Source organism: Canis lupus, chromosome 27 (assembly GCF_003254725.2).
Source record: "Canis lupus dingo isolate Sandy chromosome 27, ASM325472v2, whole genome shotgun sequence".
Lineage (NCBI taxonomy): Eukaryota > Metazoa > Chordata > Mammalia > Carnivora > Canidae > Canis > Canis lupus.
In genome coordinates this window covers 29,096,165-29,114,557 of record NC_064269.1, presented here as the reverse complement: position 1 = coordinate 29,114,557, position 18,393 = coordinate 29,096,165, and the positions used below count along the sequence as shown (strand labels likewise).

The 18,393-nt window shown below is 36.0% G+C and overlaps 1 long non-coding RNA gene across 2 annotated transcripts in view; it reads left to right on the top strand.

The window, feature by feature from the left end:
* Positions 1 to 4,232, top strand: part of LOC112665454 (uncharacterized) — a 113,948-nt gene extending 109,716 nt beyond the window's left edge. For both annotated transcript variants that reach the window (XR_004809697.2, XR_004809698.2), the window contains one exon: positions 3,938 to 4,232. This is a non-coding gene — a long non-coding RNA (uncharacterized LOC112665454). The remainder of the gene's footprint in view (positions 1 to 3,937) is intronic.
* Positions 4,233 to 18,393: the final 14,161 nt, after the last annotated feature.

The following is an 18,393-nucleotide window of genomic DNA, read 5'->3' as shown; positions in this document are numbered from 1 at the left end:
ATAAATCAAGATGCTCCACCTCTAGTAGAAATCCAAAAAGCATGGGTGAATTGTAGAAAATCATTTAAGAAAACAAGAGTGAGTGAAAGACCAGAGTCCCAAGAGAAAATTTTCATTATGAGCTCCAAGCAGGATAAATAAAATAAATTCTTACCTAGTTATATTATGTTGAAATGGCAAGTTATCAAGAAATTAAAGATAAACAATTATAAATGCAAATGGAGAGGAAAATCAGATAACAAAAAAAAATGAGGGACAGACTCACAAATACTTAATATTGACAATAATAAATGCCAATGACATTGGTATGATGTGCTAAAGGAAAATAACATTTAGCTAAAATTGTTATTTCTAGCTGCATTATTATTTAAGAATACCAGTGGGGCTGCTCGCTGGCCCAGTTGGTAGAGCATACCACTCTTGATCTCAGGGTTGTGAGCTCAAGCCCCACACTGGGTGTAGAGTGTACTTAAAAAAAATAAATACATTTTTTTAAAACCAAAAAATCAGTAAAGTAAAGATAATTTCAGACATAAAAAGAATGAGAGTTCATAGTCCACAGAAACACACTAAAAGACTTAGTAAAATGTATACTTAAACTGAAAGAAAATTGAGCCCGGATGTGAGGAATTATTGTATGCAAAATAAGATGAAAAATGATTGAATTAGATTGATTTGTGAGACACTTAGTAGCCAATTGGTGAGGAAAAAAATGACAAAGATTCTAAATCAATAACAGCAAGAGAGGGTTTATTCAGAGAGTGGTTAAGACAATTTTTTTTCTTTTGAAGAGATAATGTTACCTAGTTTTACACTGTGTTAGAAAAAATAGTTAAGGATACATATTACATATTTAAAGCTAACTGTTAAAGGAACTCTATTACTCTATATACTCTACTACTTCTAAAACAACAGAAGCCTGATGAAGAGAGTACATTATCTATCTATCCAGGTGCATAATACAAAAGAGAGTAAGGAATTAAAAATAAAAGGTAAAAATTAAAACTGGTAAATACAAAAGACAAAATAAATCCAACAGTATATATAATAATGATAAATATAAACTAATTATATCCATCTATTTAATTAAGGAAATCAAAACATAACTATGCTTAATCTGCTCATAAATATGCTTAATCTGCTCATATGATAAAGTGATATCTCATACAACTGTCCTGTGTTTCTTATGTGTGATGATTTCTCTATTAATTATTCATCTATATATTTGAGTGATGTTTTAATTTTGTAACATAAAGGAAATTCAAATGGTTTTAAACAGAATTTTTATTCAAAATATTTTTATACCACCTCCTACAATATTTAAAGCTGACTAAAGTTAAAGTTAGTATGTTAAATATGTGAAAGTTTATTTCTTTCAGTTCTAATAAGAATCATAATTATATTGAAGATTGAGAAGAGTTGTGAAAAATCCCTCTTGTGAAAAAATTTTGATTATCTTAATATTGATTTGTTTGTAAGGGAGTGGGAGGAAAAGTTCAAGTCTAAAATGTGAAACCTGGGGATGCTTGGGTGGCTCAGCGGCTGAGAGTCTGCCTTCCGCCCAGGGTGTGATCCTGGAGTCCAGGGATTGAGTCCCACATCAGGCTCCCTGCATGGAGCCTGCTTCTCTCTCTGCCTATGTTTGCCTCTCTCTCTATGTCTCTCATGAATAAATAAAATTTATATACATTAAAAAGATTAAAATGTGAAATCAGCACTTTTCAGAAACTAAATTGGGCCTGAACTCAAAATAGTTAAATATGTCACAGATATTTTCCTACTGGTGGAAAAATAGGCCAGTCTGTGAAAATACTGGCACTATATAAAGTTCTTGTTCTATCATGTTCTACACAAAATCTAGTATACAATAAACATAAGGAATTAGCATTTCTATGGTAAATGAGTATCATACAATCCCCATGGTATGCCATAAAGTAAATTCACAACACAGAGTTTAAGTTATTTTGATGGATGGACTAGATATTGAAGGCACAACATGATAAAATTACAAGTTTCTTGCTTTAGTTATCAGCTCTTAACAAGACTGATAACAGGTTGATTTATTAATTCCAACCAGGCAGAAAGATAGAGTGGGAGGATATTGGAAAGAAGAAATGTCAGGATTTCAAGTTATCAGATACAGATACTTATGAATAAACCAAGATATCCTCAAGTATGTAATGTAGAAAAAAAGGAGAGCTATCTAAATGTGGAAAGGGACTTGCTGTTTACCACACAGATAAAGATGCATAATGTCTTTTAATCAATATGTAAAGTGTTACAGATATAAATGTCATGGTTATTTTGAATTCAATTCAACAAACATTTATTAAGAAACTATTACCTGCCAGGCATTGTGAAAGGTCTTGGAGAAACATACAGATACAGAGTTAAACTGAGGGTTGCAAAAAACTCCTGGCCAAGTAAGGAAGAGAGGCAAGTAAACAAAATCTGAAGATTTAAAGGGATAGTATAACTGAAATATGTATGTGGAATCACTACAGAATAAAAAGAAATTTATCTTATGTAGAAGTCAGGAAGCATTCCTGGATGAGATAACGTCAGATCTGAGCTCTGAAGGCAGAGAAAAGACCCCGTGTCTTTGCAAAGATAGAGTATTACTAGGTTAGTGACTATAGGCAGAGTGGTGTCCCACCTGATGGATCATGACTGTTTAGGACTTGTGAAGGCAGAGAAAATTAAGGCCATTCCACTTTAAGTTCAGTGTTAAGCACAAGTACAGCCATCCCAGGCCCCTGTGAATAATAGCTGCAATTTACATTACTTCAGTTACAGGAAGAAAACAGCTTACAGCTTAACATCCTAGAAAGCCCCATATTAGAATGAGAACAGAGCCCAAGCCAGTGGCAGGAAGCCCCATATTAGAATAACAGAACTTGAGGAATTCCTCCACCCCTTCTGGAGGTCCCCTAGACCAGCCCTTAAACTGACCTTGGAGGTCAGTTAAGCATCTGTCTTCAGCTCAGATCTTGGTCCCAGAGTCCCGGGACTGAGCCCCAGGAGGGCTCCCTGCTTAGCAGGGAGTCTGCTTCTCCTTTTCCCTCTGCCCCTCCCTCCTGCTCATGCTCTCACTTTCTCTCTCTCTCTTTCATTCTCTCACTTGCTTTCTCAAATAAATAAAATCTTTTTAGAAAAATCTTAAAAAAAAGAAAAATTAGGAAATCTCTAAAATATTATATAATATTAACTTTCAGCATCACCAGCTGAAATTCCATTTGGGAAGGAACACTTATAGGCCACTATATCTGCAGAATTTAGCACAGTTTGTTCATAGTAAAGATTCAACAAATATTTGTTAAATAAATTAATAAATGTTTTGGGAAGACCCAGGTATGTCTAATTCCAAAAGCCACACTCTTAAATTACAAAGTAAGGAAGTATTTTGGAAAATTAGTTATTCATATCCACTGCCCATTTTTAAAGTAGGTTGTTTGGGTTTTTTGTCATTGAGTTGTAGGAGTTTTTTATATATTTTGGATATCAACCCCTTATCAGATATACCATTTACAAGTATCTTCTCTTATTCAGTAGGTTACTTTTTTGTTTTGTTGATGCCTTCCTTTGCTGTACAAAAAATTCTTCATTTGGTGTAGTTCCATTTGTTTATTCTAGCTTTGTTGTCCTTGTCTGAGGAGCCATAGCCAAAAAATATTGCTAAGACCAATGTCAAAGAGCTTACTGTCTATGTTTTCTTCTTTTATGTTTTATAGTTTCAGGACTTACATTCAAGTCTTTAATTCATTTTCAGTTTATTTTTGTATATGGTATAAGATAATGATCCAGTTTCATTCCTTTGCATGTAGCTGTCCAATTTTCTGAACACCATTTGCTAAAGACATAGTCTTTTTCCATTCTTACCTCCTTTGTTGTAGATCAATTGAACTGATAAGCATGGGTTTATTTATTTATTTTTAAGCTCTACTCCATTCTATTGACTTAAGAAGACATATGGATGGACAGCAGGCACATGAAAAGATGTTCAACATAATTCATCATCGGGGAAATGCAAATCAAAACCACAACGAGAAACAACCTCATACTTGTCAGAATGACCATTATCAAAAAAGACAAGAAGTAAGTGTTGATGAAGATGAAGAAAAGGGGATCCTCACACACTGTTGATGGGAATGTAAATGATATACTCACTGTGGAAAACAGTATGAGTCTTCCTCAAAAAATATTCAAAATAAAACTAACAAATGATCCAACAAGTCCACTACTGAGTATTTTTCTGAAGAACTCTAATTTGAGAAAATACATATACCTCTATGTCCATTGCACTATTATTTATATTAGCCAAGACATGGAAGCAATCTAAGTGCCTATTGATGAAAAAAATGATAAAGAAGATGTATGATTGTGTCTCTGTGTGTGTGTATTGTGTGATATTATTCAGTCATAAAAAAGAATGAAACCCTATCATTTGCAGCAATAGACATGGACCTGTAAAGTATTATGCTAAGTGAAATAAGTCAGATAGAGAAAGACAAGTACTGTACACTTTCATTTAAAAGAAAAGAAAAAAAAAAGAAATCTAGGGATAGGCTTTTGAACTTTCAGTGCTTGCCAACACAATGGAAGCATTGGGCATAGTTGAGTCCAGCCCAGTGAATAAACTTGGGCATAGAATAATGGAATAATGCAGGTTACACTTGACTGACATCTGAAGCCCTCTCTTGGTTCAATCTCCAATTCCTTTTCCCCTTATAATCTACATCTGTTAATTAGTATGGAGATTTCATTAGAGATTATATAAAAGGACTGTTTAGGCCTTCCCCTCATTGATTATATGGAGACCTCACCCACTGATCTTTTAGATGTCAAAAATTTATGAATAAATGATTTGTAGATTAAGTAGCCGCAAATGTCTCAGAGTTATGAATGCACTCTCCTGCAAGACAAGGGGAATAGTGGCCAACCCAGCTAATCATAGACATTTACCCTCATTTGAGTAAGAAAACTAACCCCAAATTCAAATCCAAATCCAAATCTAAAGATATTATACTTTTTGAATAATTTTGGATTTGACATACTAATATTTCATTGAAGTTTTTTACCTCTATGTTTGTGAGTAATAATAGTCTGTAGTAGTTTTCTTTTCTTGTAATGTTTTTATCCAGTTTTGATAGCAAGATAGCTTCATTACATGACATGAAAACAGTTCTATCCTCTTATTCAAAGTGTTTTAAAGAACCCTTCAGGGAAGCCATCAATGTGATAAGTTTTCTTTGTTCATAGTTTAAACTATAAATTCAATTTCTTTCATCAGAGACTCCCCATTTGGTTCATTTCTCCATTTTTCCATCTTTAACCTTTCTTCCACAATCAAAGTCTTCACTTCAACAGTTACTTTTTTTGCTGCCACCTGTAATAGTTTTTGCTGTTACCACAATGCACTTTTTAAATGGGAAAAAAATTAAAGTACCTATTTATTGAACAATTATTTTCTGAATTCCTACGATGAGTCAAGCCCTATGCAGATTATCTCATCTATTCTACATGAAAAATGTTTATTTATTTTAGATATTATCTTTGTTTTGAAAATGATTACTTCAAAAGAAGTAAATAACTTGACCAAACTCCTTCAGTCAAAAATAAAAAGAATTTAAGCACAAGATGCTGACCAAAAAGACTTATCTATAGTCTTACCAACATTTACAGCCTTTGGAAAAATATAAGAAATGTTTCATATAATTACTCCTCAACTTTTGTCAGAATATCTGATTAAACTAATATTGAATTGATGTTTTTCAAAACATCTAAAGAGAGTTTTCATAATAATACTGGAGGATAGTTTTAAGCTTCTTAATAATTTAGTAACTAATATTCTCTCTTGAAAATAATTACTAGCAGATTCTAAACAAAATCTAACCCACCCATAACAATTTTAAGCTCATATTTCTTCAAAGACCCCTGGTTAACTTTGTTAATAATCAAAATGAGGAGAACAGTGTAGCAAAAGTGAAAATTATATAATTTTAATAAGACAGTGGTATGTTATTCATCTGGAAAGCTTTTAAAAGTACCAAATTCATACAAATAAAAATCAACAATAGTCTTCATATAAATATTCTGAAATATAATTTTATAAAGCAATTTCCAATTTCATGCAAGAGATGTTTAATACCTCCAGCCATGCCCACTGTTCTTCCTACAGCTTTTTTAGTACTATATCTAAAATAATAGTTAACATTTAAATTGCATTCCCAACATGTTATATTTTCCTGCTGAATTATATATCTTTAAAAGCTTTAATTTTCTTCTAGTGTATTTTCAGTTGGTAATATTTTCTAAAATATTGTTTCTCTGTGATAAGCAAACATATCAGTGCCTAAATCAAAGAAATCACTATCAATATACTTCAAATTTCAAAATATGACTTTCACTATTAAAAAAATCTTTTATAAACAATAACTTCTTTTATATGTTTGCTACTGAAGTATGCATCTTGCTACAGTGTTTTTCTCAATTAAAATAAATTACCTTCTTTTGTATACAGGTTGCCAAGAAATGTAACATATATCAGACTCCATTCATATGGGCAGCACACTAGGTAGTTACTTTTAGCATCTGTTTGTTATAAAGCTCAGTATACCCCCAAGACATACCCTTCATAAACACTGAACACGAGAAACACTGTTCATATTAAATTGGGCTGCATGAATACAGAAGTCATGAATTTAAATTATTACTGGTATTCAGAGAAAATGGTAGTATTTCAGTGTTTAAATAAGAACTCCACTTTAATCCTAAAAACTGAACGTTATTAAGTTGTAAATCAGAACCATGCTAGAGTTCCAAGCTATTCCTGATTTTCAAACCACTTGAAGATATTTCGGAGATACTGTTCTACATTTTCTCTCCCTCAAGTTTACTTTCACAAGACATTGAAAGCCTTTCAGATGATTTGTTTTTTTGTTTTCTTATTTTTACAAACAAGCAGAATAAAATATGTAGCAGGTGCTGAAATATGCACCTGACCTAAAATATGTGAATCGTTGGATTCACAAGCCACTACAGCACTGTAGTGCAACACAGCTCTAGGGAAGAGTAAGTTTTTTTAATGAAGATACTGAATTTAAACATTGCTTTCTCTACCTCATATGTTCTCACTATGCTTCTTCATATGTTGGAATTGGAATAGTATGGGATTCTAGGAGCCATATTTATAAAAAAAAATCATAGGTGTCTGGAAAATACAAATGTTAGCATCATTGCTTACACTGTTAACTCCACCTGTTATGCTCTCTTCTTTCCTTTTTCCTATCGGAATTGAGCTAAGTGCTTAACAGCTCAATTCAGTGTGGGAATATTGAATACATTGGGGTTTTTTAAGATCATAGAAACCTGAGTTTGGATTGCTTCTACTCTATATGCTTGCAATAAATCAAATACAACCTTTCCTTCCCTTCCATTTCTGAAATGTAGACGTGATTGTGAAACATCCTGCATCAGACAGGCAAGGGCAAGATTGTGAAACTATGCAACAAGACACGTGTCAATACCCTTAAAACTTCTCAGCGCACAGTCAATCAAGACATAAACTTGTATTTTCCTTAATCCATGAATATATGCAGTCTGTATGGCATAGCAACTGAAATTAGATTCTACCAATGTAATGTATACATGACATTATGCAGATACATACAACCTAAGGAACTAGTTTTACACATAATAGAAGATTGCAGCATTCTCATTAAAGTCACAAATAAGGGGATCCCTGGGTGGCTCAGTGGTTTAGCACCTGCCTTTGGCCAGGGCACAATCCTGGAGTCCCGAAATTGAGTCCCGCGTCGGGCTCCTTGCAAGGAGCCTGCTTCTCCCTCTGCCTGTGTCTCTGCCTCTCTTTCTCTGTCTCTCTCTGTGTCTATCATAAATAAATAAATAAATAAATAAATAAATAAATAAATAAATAAATAAATAAATAAATCTTTAAAGCCACAAATAAAACAAGAATGAACCCTATCATCACTTTCGATTATCATTGCTGTAATAATCACCATTGTAATTATGTTAAAGCAATATACACAAGGCATAAATAATTGAAGAGAAAAAATAAAATCGTATTTATTTACCAGTTACATGGTTGTAATGTATAATATTCAAGATAGTAATTTAGAAATATATTACAAGATAAAATACTTTAGTTTAAAAAGATAAACATCAATACAAAAGGCATTTACTATAGGTTAAGAAGTACTTAATATGCTGTACTTCTAATGTTGATTTGACATTTTTACTCATGAAATTTAATTTAAAATTATAATTGTTTATGTTATGTTTATGTTTTCTTAATAAACTGAATACTTAAACAGAGTTTTTGCAAATTTATGTTATTGAAAGTCCATTTTAACTCTTGAGTGATCTAGGTTTCATAAAGGAGGCATCAATTGTCTTCTATATGGTTGATATAGTGAAGCATTATACTCCTATTCTTCACAGGTGGGAATTAGAAGAATTTCAAGAAATGTTAGGTTGAATTTTCTGGAAATCTAATAGATTTGCTGTCAGGTTCCACATAAATATTCTAGCTGGAGTATTTTAAGGGAAGAAAAAATTTGGTTCATAGAATCATTGGCTTAAGTTATAATTTATTACAAAGAAATGGAACACTAAAATTATTTTTATATAAAATTAAACAGGACTTAAAATATAGTAATATATTTCTTATATTGAAATAATACATATCAAATTTTTGCTTACTCATCTCTTACAAAAAAATTTATTGAGCTGGTTTTGATGATAATGAGGTACTTATGAAAATCCAAGATCACTATAAGAATATATGATTTAGTTTTTACAATCTCTTACTTTGGCTTCTATCCATGTGTAGTATTTTATTGCAAATAAAATGGTAATTGCAACTGATATCATTGAAATAGCAATAATTAATAGTAGTACATCTTATTTGGTTTTCAATAGAAAGTTATTTGTTTTTTATTTTATATAGCTAAAATTAATTCAGCCTCACAAAAGATTTCAGAAGATCAGTTGTTTACATTTTCAATAATGGAATAACTTACATAGGAAACAAGTATGTTTTGATCATTTAAATTCTAAAATTCTATGGCTGGTGATTTAATATTCATGCTCTCCTCCTCAATCCAACCCTTCTGCAGCTCCATATTATTACTATCTGTCAGTTCCTTTCTTGTTCATTCTCATATTTACTACACATGGATACAATGGAGTATTAAAATAGCCCACTAATTTATCTACTGCACTAACTACAAATGCAAACTAATCTCCATAAAACACTTGCTTCATTATATTCCTTGCTCTAAAATTTTCAATATCTTCTTATCATCCATAGGATCAAGTCTATATTTTTTTTTCAAGTCTGTATTTTTATCTTGGTATTTAAAGCTCATTTCATTCTCTCTCTAAACTATCTTCTAGCATTATCTTTTATTACCCTCCAACACAAACCCTCAGTTCTACTCAAAATAGCAAAAGGATTTAAAGCTCTAAGATAACTTTTACTAAGAAAGTTTGACAGTATACAAGGAAAAAAAATCAGTAACAATGTTATGTAGAAACTCAAGTAGGGTTACATAATAAAGAATGAATCATTTTAGTGCCAGTGGGAAATATTAGTTAGAATGTTGCTGGTATTTCACTCTCAGACTCTGATATTTGAGGTAAGAGCTGAATAATAAGTAATTAATCATGTGAAACTCTGAGAAAAATAGTTTTCAGGTCAAACCTGAAATAAAGACAAAGACCCCAAGGTAAGAAACCAGGAACATGTCCATAGCCTCATGTTTAAGAAACCAAAAGGTGGCCAGTGTGCCTGCATCAGAATGAGCAAGAAGGAAAGATCCAGCAGAGCCTAGAATATGATGATATTACAGGCCATGGTGAGGAGTATAGGTTATATTTGAAATCTGTTCATGATCTGCTGAAGATTATATGCGTAACATGGGTAACATGATACCCATTTACGCATATAATCTATCTGATACATTTTTCCAAATGTGATATATTCCAAACAAGAGTTTGTAATGGTCTGGGTTTAGAAGTGATTAGTGGAGATATATAGCAGTGGAGTATTTGGAGTTAATAATTGAAATGGGGACAAAATACTTGCTAATGTATTAGGTTGGGGAGTTTTATCTGAAGCAACTGGGTACAATTTACTTAGATGAAGAATCTGAGGAAAAAGAAAATCTTAATTTATTCATCTAATAGCTATTTTGGATATTACTATGATCTACTGCTTTAAATACTGGAAGTCTAATGATTAAGCAAAATACATCCCAGTAGGAAGGAGAAAGAAAACAAACAAAATACAATATTAGACATCGCTAAGTCTGGTACATAGACTCAAAATAGGATACAACATGACTCTTTCCAGTTGGGCAGCCAAAAGAGGTTTTGTCTGAGGAAGACGTAACATGGAATCTAAGTTGAATAACAAGGAAATCACTCGAAACATTATTCTAGGCACACAAAACAGTGAGTACAAAATTCTAAGGTGAAAATGTTTGAGAATGGAAAAGCGTGTATACACAGAGCATAGCCTATAAAATGATAGTGTTGTAACACGCAAGGTGAAGGCCAGATTCTGTATGGTTTTTTGCCACCAGGGTAATATTGAAAATAATTTATAGGATGACTTTATTCAAGGCGAGGGAAAGTTTACGTTTAAAAGATCATTCTAGTTGTGATATGGAAAACAACTTGTGGGAAAATAAAAGCAGAAGAAAGGAATTTGTTGAGAAACTTAATTTGGGGGCAGAGCAAGATGGCAGAGGAGTCCCCAAGTCACCTGGTCCCACCAACTTACCCTGGAAAACTTTCAAATCATCCTGAATACCTATGAATTTGACCTGAGAATTGAAGAGAGAACAGCCAGAATGCTACAGAGAGAAGAGTTTTCGCTTCTAACAGGGTAGGAAGGTCAGAAAAAAATAAAATAAAAAAAGATTCCGGGATCCCTAGGTGGCGCAGCGGTTTGGCGCCTGCCTTTGGCCCAGGGCGCGATCCTGGAGACCCGGGATCGAATCCCACGTCGGGCTCCCGGTGCATGGAGCCTGCTTCTCCCTCTGCCTATGTCTCTGCCTCTCTCTCTCTCTCTGATGACTATCATAAATAAATAAAAATTAAAAAAAAAAAAAAGATTCCAGTGGGGAAGGGGCCCCGCGAGGAGCCAGGCTAAGGCGGGGGTGGGGGTGGGGGGTGGAGCCTCCAGGACAGGAAAGCCCAGTCCCGGAGAAGCAGGAGCTTTAATAGTCCACACCGGATTCTTCCCAGACAGATAGGAGCTCAGCAGGGAATCAGGCAGAACCGCAGGAGGGCAGTGGAGCCTCCAGTCTCCCAGGGTCACTAATAGGGAAGGGCGCCCCGGGGAGAGCGGGACACACACTGTGGGCCAAGCTTGGTAAAGAGCTGGAGTGCACAGGCGGGAACTCGGGGAGAAGCTGCGAGTCAGGCAGAGGCTCCGGGCAGAGGGGGCTGTGCCCCAGGAGCGTGATTCCAGCAGCGCAGGCCGTGGATCCCAGGGCGCCGGGGACACAGCTCAGGATCCTGCGCTCCCCCTCTCCCCCGGGACAGGCCAAGGCGGGGAGGGCACAGGACAGCGAGGATGCTCCTGCCACCAGGCACCCCCAAGCTGTGCAGGTCAGCGCCCCCTGCCATCCAGGGAACTCCTAGGTCAGTGCAGATTGGGAGACTGCGGTACTTACTGCGGGGAGCTGACTCCAGAGCTGGAGACCTAGCCGCCGCCAGTGTGGTTGCTCCTCCTGTGTCACCCTGTGCCTGGAATGGAGCGAGGCCACGAGGCCTCGTGGGGTAAACAGCTCCCACTGAGCCCGGCACCCAGCAGGAGCAGGGAAGCTCCCCCAGGTGCACATACCTGAGAATCAGCACAGCAGCCCCTCCCCCAGAAGGCCAGCTGGAAGGACAGGGGAAGAGCAAGTTCTTGACCAAGCAGCTCTAGAAAGCTCCAGGGGAAGTCAAGGGATTTACAGTATATAGAATTAGAGGGTACCCCTCCTTTTCCCCCCTTTTCTGTTAAAATTTTTTTATCAGACTAAAAATTTCCAATTTTTTTCTCTTTTCCCACATTAACTACAATATTTTACCACCTCTTCTTTTTTAAGTTCCTTCCTTTTTGACCTTCATATTTCTACAATTACAGGTCCTAGATATATTTTCCACTTCTAGATGCCCTTCAACATATTCAACTTAATTTTGGGAGATATAAGAGATATATTTTTGTTTTGTTTTGTGTTTTTTGTTTTCTCTGCCTCATTTTGTTTTATAATGGCGGAAGTTAACACCAGCATGCACCCAGAACCAAGTAGTGTACCATGATGGTTCATTCTGTGAGATTATATTCTCTCTTCATTTCCATTCTGGCCCTCTCTTTTATCTCATTTATGTTTTGGTGGTCAATGTTGGGGCTCTCTACAAGTATTGCTGATTTATATAAATTTGGGACTGAGCATCTTCTAGCGTACAGAACTTAATATACCCAGAACCAAGGGGATCACCCTCTAGGATCCCTCAGGTAGACTACATTCTCCCTCCACTACAACTTCAGTCACCACCACCATCTCCTAGTCTCCCTCCTTTATTTCTTCTCTTTTTATTTCCCTCTTCACTTTTGCTTTTGTTCTCTTCTTTTTTCGCTCTTTTCTTTTTTTTTCTTCTTCTTCTTTGGGATTCTTGGCCTTTTATTTTTTACTACTTTGTTTTAATTTTTTTTCACTTTAGTGGTCCTTTTGTTTTATTTCATTCTGATCTTTGTTTTCCATTTCTAGTCTCTACCTTGTCGGAATCATCTAGAGTGAAACTTACTTAGGTTGTGGTTGATATTCTTGACTCAGCCTGCTCAAACAGCCACTCTGCACAAAGAAAAATGACTAGAAGGAAGAACGCACCACAAAGAAAGAATCAGAAACAGCACTCTCTGCCTCAGAGTTACAGAATCTGGAATACAATTCGATGTCAGAAAGCCAATTCAGGAGCACAATTATAAAGCTACTGGTGGCTCTGGAAAAAAAAAGCATAAAAGATTCAAGAGACTTCATGACTGCAGAATTTCGATCTAATCAGGCCGAAATTAAAAATCAATTAAATGAGATGCAATCCAAACTGGACATCCTAATGATGAGGGCTAATGAGGTGGAAGAAAGAGTGAGTGACATAGAAGACAAGTTGATGGCAAGGAAGGAAGCTAAGGAAAAAAGAGAAAAACAATTAAAAGACCATGAGGAAAGGTTAAGGGAAATAAATGAAAGCCTCAGAAGGAAAAATCTACGTTTAATTGGGGTTCGAGAAGATGCTGAGAGGGACAGAGGACCAGAAAGCATATACATATATATTTTTAAAAGATGTATTTATTTATTCATTCAGAGAGAGAGAGAGAGATAGGCAGAGACACAGGCAGAGGGAGAAGCGTGCTCCATGCAGGGATCCCGATGCGGGACTTGATCCCGGGTGTCCAGGATCACACCCTGGGCTGCAGGTGGCGCTAAACCGCTGCGCCACCGGGGCTGCCCTAGAAAGCATATTTGAACAACAGGGGAACAACAGGAGAACAACAGGAGAACACAGGAGAACAACAGGAGAACACAGGCAACACCCTTTTTGAACTTGGCCACAGCAACTTCTTGCAAGATACATCTAAAGGCAAGGGAAACAAAAGCAAAAATGAACTATTGGGACTTCATCAAGATAAGAAGCTTTTGCACAGCAAAGGATACAGTCAACAAAACTAAAAGACAACCTACAGAATGGGAGAAGATATTTGCAAATGACCTATCAGATAAAGGGCTAGTATCCAAGATCTATAAAGAAGTTATCAAACTCAACACCCAAGAAACAAACAATCCAATCATGAAATGGGCAAAAGACATGAACAAAAATTTCACCAAAGAAGACATACACATGGCCAACAAGCACATGAGAAAATAATCCTCATCACTTGCCATCAGAGAAATACAAATCAAAACCACAATGAGATACCACCTCACACCAGTGAGAGTGGCGACAATTGACAGGAAACAACAAATGTTGAAGAGGATGTGGAGAAAGGGGAACCCTCTTGCACTGTTGGTGGGAATGTGAACTGGTGCAGCCACTCTGGAAAACTGTATGGAGGTTCCTCAAAGAGTTAAAAATTGAGCCATCCTACGACCCAGCAGTTGCACTGCTGGGGATTAACCCCAAAGATACAGATGCAGTGAAACAGCAGGACACCTGCACCCCAATGTTTATAGCAGCAATGTCCACAATAGCCAAACTGTGGAAGGAGCCTCTGTGTCCATCAAAAGATGAATATAAAGAAAATGTGGTCTATGTATACAATGAACTATTACTCAGCCTTTAGAAATGACAATTCCCCACCATTTGCTTCGACATGGAGGGAATTGAAGGGTATTATGCTGAATGAAGTAAGTTAATTGGAGAAGGACAAACATTATATGGTTTCATTCATTTGGGGAATATGAAAAATAGTGAAAGGGAATAAAAGGGAAAGGAGAGAAAATGATTGCAAATATCAGTGAGGATGACAGAACATGAGAGACTCCTAACTCTGAGAAAGGAACAAGGGGTAGTGGAAGGGGAGGTGGGCGGGTGGATGGGCTGACTGGGTGACGGGCACTTGATGGGATGAGCACTGAGTGTTATACTCTATGTTGGCAAATCGAACTTCAATTACAAAATATACAAATAAATAATTAATTAAAAAGAGAAACTTAGTTTCAAAGGAGGTAGGAGCTTGAGTATAAGTGGTCACAGCAGAGGGAAATGGGGAGAAGAAAATATATTCTTTACAGGTTTTCAGACTGGGTTTAAAAGTTCTGTTTTTTAAAAAGTGAAGTTTGAGATGCCAAGCAGACACAAATGAAGAGGTCAAGGAAAGAACTGCATTGAATTGTGAGAAGCTTAGATGTGCATTCAGTGTGCTAAATTTAATGTTGGCAGTCATCGGCCTACTGATAGAATCTTAAAACACCCTTTTTACAAAGAATCAAGGAATAAATTCTTGAGTACTCTACTTTCAGAAGTGGGTTAGAGGAGTAGAGATTAGTAGACACATTTTTTTACACATGGTTAGTACTCAATAGTTGTCTCTTGAATTAAATTGGTGAGGTTTTTTTTTAAGATTTTATTTATTGATTCATGAGAGACACAGAGAGAGGCAGAGACATAGGCAGAGGGAGAAGCAGGCTCCCTGCGAGGAGCCTAATGCGGGACTCAATCCCAGGACTCTGGGATCACGACCTGAGCCAAAGGCAGATGCTCAACCACTGAGCCACCCAGGTGCCCCAAATTGATGGTTGTTTTATTTATTGATTAATTTATTGATTTATTGATGTATTGATGGTTGTTTTAACATCCATTTAACCCCATCCCCCTGTACACAGAGAAAGCTGTATTAGCGTGGTTGCAATGGAAAGGTCAGGCAATAGGATTTTACTTGTTTTGGAATTCAAAAAGAGAAGAAGTTTCGTAACTTTATGACATTATAAAACTTGATTTATAATTTTCAGTTATAAGATATAATTTCAGTTATAAATATTTGATATTTAATATCAAGTATTAAATACATATCTATAGTTATAAGGTACAAAATCCTATTTCATACTAGCTTTGGCCAAAATATAGAGGGTAAACATATCCATGCAAACACAAACCATGGGAAAGGCAAAGATGCGATTCACCAAATCAGATGCTTATATATATTCTCCTCTATTTCTCGATCTCTTGTCTTCACCTCTCTGCATGTTCTCCTTCTTTTTTTTTTTTAAGATTTTATTTATTTATTCATGAGAATACAGAGAGGAGAGAGAGAGAGAGAGGCAGAGACACAGGCAGAGGGAGAAGCAGGCTCTATGCAGGGAGCCTGACGTGGGACTTGATTCCAGATCTCCAGGATCATGCCCTGGGCTGAAGGCTGCGCTAAACCACTGAGCCACCGGGCTGCCCTCCTGTTCTCCTTCTACAGAAGGGATGAGCCTAACTCATCCCCACATGGCAGGAAATAACCATGAGACACCAGAGTCTCACGCTTGGAAAATTCTCTAAACCTAAATTCTCTAAACCTCAGTTGATTTTACTAAAAACTGGAGTTAATAGGAATGATACTATTTAATGATAAGAGATAGAGTCATTTAGAGTGCTTGGAACAGTTCTTGGTTCGAAGCCCCTTTATTTGTTTGTTTTAGAGATTTTATTTATTTATTTGAGAGAGTGAGTGGGGGCAGGAGTAGAGGGAGAGGAACAAGCAGACTCCCTACTGGGCATAGAGCCTAACTTGGGGCTCAATCCCACAACCCTGAGATCATGACCCAAGCGGAAATCAAGACTCAGTTGCTTAACTAACTGAGCTACCTAGGCATCCCACAAAATCCATTTAAAAATAAAAATCTCCCTTTCTTTGCCTTGGAGGAACTTTTGGTCTAGTTTATTAAGATAAACTGGAAACTTTACTTTTGACAAAAGAATATTAAAATTAATTATAATTTTTCGTTATTTTCTAAAATAAAAACCATTTATCATTGAGATTTTTATAACATTGAGTTAAAGTAAAAAGTTAATATGTTAAGATTAGTTATCTCCATAATTGTCATGACAATATTTTGTATTAATATTCAATTCAACTCGGTGTGCTGGCATCTACATAAGTAAAGTACTTACTATTGGGAAATAGAAAAGATATGGTTTGTTGCTACAGAAATCACAGTGAGACACAAGAGGGTTTCAATATAGGCACAAACAACAATTTAAGAGAATGTTATCCTCAAATTATTTGATGCAATATTAAATCATTTTCTTTGGTACTGTTGTTTTGTTCAGAACCAGAATGTATTCTTGAGGTTCACCTTCTTTATAGAAAGACTGAGTTATTCATTGGAATGAAAATTTTAAATCCCTTGCCACCTGGGGCACCTGGGTGGTGCACTCAGGTAAGCATCTGACCCTTGGTTTCGGCTCAGGTCATCATCTCGGGGTAGTGAGATAGAGCCCTGGGTTGGTCTCTATGCTCAGCCCAGAGTCTGCTTAAGACTTTCTCTACCTCTTCCTCTGCTTTTCTCCTCTGCGCTTGTGGTCTCTCTCTCAAATAAATAAATAAACCTTAATAAAATAATAAATAAATAAATAAAATAAAATGAATAAAATAAAATAAAACAAAATAAAATATAAAATAATAAAATAAAATTAAAAAAAATCTCCCCCATCCAGTGCTTAAATCCACTTCTGCTACTGACAAACATCAGTAACAGAGGTTGAGCTCCAGAGTAGAGCACTTGAAGAAATTATTTATTCTGAGTGTTTGTGAACATTCAAGTGATCTTCCTACATTTAGGTGGAGTAATATAGGAAAATTAGGAGCTATTTTTAAAAACATAAATGTTTCCTGAGGCAACTTTGAATACATTAATTTTTGTGGGTGGAAAATTAGGTTTGCAACATATATAATATCTCTGAGCTGAGGAAGCACAGACTAGAAGCTGTTAATTTTATGCCAGATGACAGAAATTACGGCAAAGAAAGAGAGATGAGAAGCACTGCACTGTGTTATAGCAGAAAACATCTTGAATTTGAGTAAGAAGACTTAAAGATTTAGGTCTTGTACTACCATCCTATAGTTAGCTATGTGACTATGATGTAAGGCCCTGAATTAATATCTCCTTATAGGAGTATCTAAATTCAGTAATTCATCTGTAAAATGTGTGCATATATGTATGCATATGTGTGTGTGTGTGTGTGTGTGTGTGTATGATTGAATTTGGATTCCTGGTTCCACTCCTGCATATAAAGAGGATGAAAGTTGTCACTATCATCCTTACAAGTAAAAGCTTGATAAATTAAAAATCAATAACTCCTCTGTACTCATCAGAAAACTGAGGTTGGAGGGCAAACTGCCAACTGAAATCTGGAGGGACAGGTGAATCTAGAGAGTCACAGTCACCATCTACATGTGTTGAGCAGAAACAGCTGGAATCATTAACTGGTAGGAATAACTTCCTGGTAAATTCTACAAATTATTGGAGACTAAGTGAAGTCTAATTTGGAAGTGAGAGACTCCTAAGAGCTAGAATCTTGGAGGGAGGGAGCAGCTACAAACTTCAATTTATCACTATGAAGATCTAAGAAAGATTTCCTGATGGTTGGTTCTGGCAGGCAGAGGGGAATTAACAACCACTGCAGACATAGGTTCAAAACTTCTCCATAATAAAAGCTACTTTCCAGGGAAAAGACCTGTACCAGAGCCTTTTTCTAGAGTGGGAAAGTGCATTCCTCAAACCATATTGCCTTCTGGGTTTGGTGTCTCACCTATAATGGAAAAAAATCTAACGAAAGTCAGGTCTTTGAGGTGTAGATTAAAAAGACTATAGTCTGGGAATGAGGTAG